The following is a 4098-nucleotide window of genomic DNA, read 5'->3' as shown; positions in this document are numbered from 1 at the left end:
ACAGTAAGACGTGTCCACAAGTCGTCTCCATGACGACGTTCAGACGCGATGAGTACAACTCTTACACTTAATTTTAAAAGATTTAATTTGAAAAACTTGACAGCTGTTGCTGCTTCCTGTTTGTATGTAAAGCCAATACAATGCAATGCCAGGTTTACCACAGCTTTGAGTAGCACATAATACCAACAACAACAACAATAACACTATTAGTTATGATCATTAAATATTGGAATCCGTATCGTACATGTGCATCTGAATCGGATTGGAAGTGAAAAAAAAGTGGATGGGTGCATCTGTAAAGTTTAGTGTGAGTTATATCTGTCTAGTCTTTATGGTCTCATAGAGTTGTTGTCCCTCGTGCCAGAATGAAAACTAAAGGTGTTGTGCTTTGAATTTGTGGCTCAGACACTTTTGGAACGCTCCCCCGCTGCACTTTCGCTCTGCAGCTTCAGTTGATGTTTTTTAAAAAGCTTCTTAAGACTCTTTTCCAATTTGCTTTTGAACACATTTATTCTAGTCGCTTTATTGTGACTTTTAAAGTGTTGTTTTTCTTTCATGATTTTTATTGTTGTTTTGACTGTAATGATCATATTCTGTAGAGCACTTTCTGACCCCACTCTGTGAAAAGGTGCTATACCTAATAAACGTATTATTATGATTAAGACATGACGTAAAATCACATGTAACTGCAACAGGCAGCAGGATGGTGATTGTTGCAAAATTAAAAAACCTCAAGCAAAGTATTGAAACAGACAACAGTGTCATTTTGTCATTTAGGAATGGTTGGACAGGAAATTGATTGATTAGCGTGTTATGACAGACTTACACACATCTCATTGTGTCACGTTTAACTGCAGAGAATGTGAGAATGTTGCCATTCAGGTTCTACAGCATACCCGAGCTGGATTCTATATGTTGTTTTCAGTATCAGTCGAGTCGTTCACATTCAGGAGAACATGTGAACAGAATGCAGTTGTTGTTATTGTACAGTATCAGCTGAACTCAATGCAGGATTTGGATAATGAAACAGAATTATTGACTATTGGTGACATATTTGTTAGTGATACTTCACAGCTGGAATCTCAGTTAGCCCATTCCAGGCTGGTTTTAATACCATGATTTGATTCTTTATTGAATTATTAAGTCGTACAGAAACCAAACTGCATCCAATATATGAATAATCAACCACAAGAAGTGGGACATGCTGAGAATGTTGTTCATCCTGCACATAAATGTCTGCACAAGTTGCTGTAAAGACTTTGTGATAGTCTCACTTCAGCCATTTTCACATCTGCACTCCTGAAAATATTAGATCATTTCAGGAGAATATCCTGCTGCAGTCACACATACAGCTCCTCTTGGAAATATCAGGAGTGTTTTATGAGTTTTCTGCAAGTGTGAAAGTGTCAGTTTGGATCAGTGTTGCTGAACATGCAAGAAAAAGAAACTTCACGAAGTTGTTGCAACAATTATCTGAATTTGACTTGATTTGTATTTAATTTGTTTTTCACTCTTAGACAGACAGACAAATAAGATCTGCCACAAGACGGTCAAAGCCGAGGTAATCCCATTCATTGTAGTCAGCTGTAGTTTACATTACATCCTTTAGGTGTTTCACTTTCCTATTATTAACTGAGTAAACTTAAGTATTAAGGGATGAAGATGTGTTTTCACATGTGACTTACTGAATACTAATTCATTTCTGATTCACTGCTGCTGCTACTGCTGCAAATGTCACAATTTCTAAAGGACAATGCATGAAATAGTTTTTCCCTGTGCGCTATCGCCATCTGCTGGATCAACCAGTCCAGACTCAAACCAAAAAGCCCCATGAATATAGTATCCCAGTTCTCCTTTTCAAAGTGCATTGATTCTGATCCTGTGCCATTTTCTGGTGTGGAGAAGTGAGAATGTAAACTGTAGCAATTGGAATGAATTTTTGAACGTTATGTAATGGTAAGCATTGCGATTGGCTGCTGCTTCAAATAAAGTATCTCCCCCCCAACTGCCCCTCAGGAGACAAAGCTACCATGGGAGCACCCACATCTGGGACTTTCCCTCCTCTGTGGTGCATCCATAGATTCTGGCTCATGTGTCTATGGGCAGTACATGCATTAGACCCCCTCCTCTTTGGATTTTAAATCTACCCAAATCCTCCCAAACTAGTGTTACCCTGTCCTGCCCAAGAGCTGGAGGGACCAAACACTGACCTGAAGGATCAGAGCAAAGCCTTTGAGTGGGTAGCTAATTCCCTCTTTAGCCCTCATCAGCTGTCCTCCGGGCTGAGACGGAGGCGTGAGCGATAAAGCAAAGCTAACCCCATCTGGCAGAAAAGTACAGAATCGGCTAATAGAGAAGGAATGGTGACACTGTTACTCGTGTACGTTTCAGACTTTTTTTGAAGAATTGTCTGTAATCTTCCATTCCTCAGAAAGTTGAAAACCACAATTGTCACGTTCAGCCCCTCGCCCCAAACCCTTTAACAAGACTTTTTAAAAGTATTTACATCTGAAGCAAACAGTAAAGCTCTCATCCTCATTGGATGTGTATACATGTGTACCACACACCTACCAAGGGGATACAGCTGGAAATAGCTACAGCTATAGCTACAGCTACAGTCTGGCATATTTACATGTTGGTTACTGCGTCAGAGCACGGTGTAGTCTAAGGCAAATTTCCCACTTGGACAATAAAGTTTAGCTTATCTTCATGTTAATTTCCCCTTCCATCCATTTCGGGGTGGTGGCCCACATGATGAGCACCACTAAGCAACATTTGGAGAGGAAAAACATCCTTTGAGAGGCAGAAACCTCGAGCAGAACCAGACTCATGAGGAATAGCCGTCTGCAGAAACTGTTGGGCATGGACAATGGGATAGAGGGAGATATAGTAAAAGAATGGTGAAGACCAAAACAGCCATTATTCACAACGTTGTGGTTTTGATTCTGTTAAAGAAAATCCCCTTTTCTTGATGATCTGGATTGAACATTATTTGTCCGTATTTGTAGCGAGGAAGGGAGATAGATCGTCAATGGGCGATCTGCATTGAGACTAAGTCACCACCTATTTAATACACCTGAACGCTGAACTGGAACCTTAGTTAGGGGCGACCAAATACAACAACATTACCTAGCTTTTCCTAAAGTCTACTTTGATGGATTCAAAGGACATGGGCTATCTTTTTCTTTGTCTCTGTTAGCAGTCTGTAAGTCAAAACAGTGAAATGTGGAGAAAAGGACGATTTAAGTTAATGTGACAACAACCGCCTTTCATTTTACCCTCAAAATGTTCGGCTTCAGTCCGCTCCTTTTTCAGGAGGTGTTGATTCCACTGCATGATCAGTGTAGCTGAGTTTGAATGGCGTATTAATGATAGGTATGTCTGTGTTAATTTGAGCTAAGTGCACCAATCAAGTATATTTATTCACCTCCAAAAGTGACACAACACTGAAACCCCTCGAGGCTTCTGTTACTTACAGTGTCAGTGACTCTATTGCCCCCTGTTGCCCCAATTGAGCAGTAATACAAGATAAATTGACACTGGACCCAATTTCATCTTTACTTGAAGGCTGATGTGCTTCTGTTTAGAGTGGTGCCCTAACCTATCTGTTAGCCCTAATGGAGACCAATATATAGATAAGTGTGTCCTGCCAGGAAAATCAATATCGATGTGGCCCCTGATGGTTTTTGAGTTAAAGTGCTTTGTTTTCTGCCGTTGCCTCGAAACAAAGAGCTGGTGGGTCCTTCTATTAACAATTCCCAGTCAACCTTGAGACCGAGTCCCAGACAGAGAGAGAGATAGAAATAGAAGGCGGTGGTGGTGGTGGTGGAGGTGGAGGGTGGCAGCAGTGGTACCAACATCAGTAGAGCGTTAGATTTGGTGGAGGATAGAAAAGCATCATCAACGGAGCAAGCGCAAGAGCTGTGAAGACGAGTGATGGGCTGAAGCCAGATAAATCCAGCTATGAATGGCTACAATCATCCTTTAATAAGAATATAATGCTATTAGAAAAAGGTATTTGGCTAGGTATTTAAGAAAGTGATTGAGTAGAAGCAGAAGTTTTCAATCATTACATTGAGCTCAGGTAAACGTCAAATA

This window comes from Labrus bergylta, chromosome 9 (genome assembly GCF_963930695.1).
Source record: "Labrus bergylta chromosome 9, fLabBer1.1, whole genome shotgun sequence".
NCBI lineage: Eukaryota > Metazoa > Chordata > Actinopteri > Labriformes > Labridae > Labrus > Labrus bergylta.
This window is presented reverse-complemented; position numbering follows the sequence as displayed.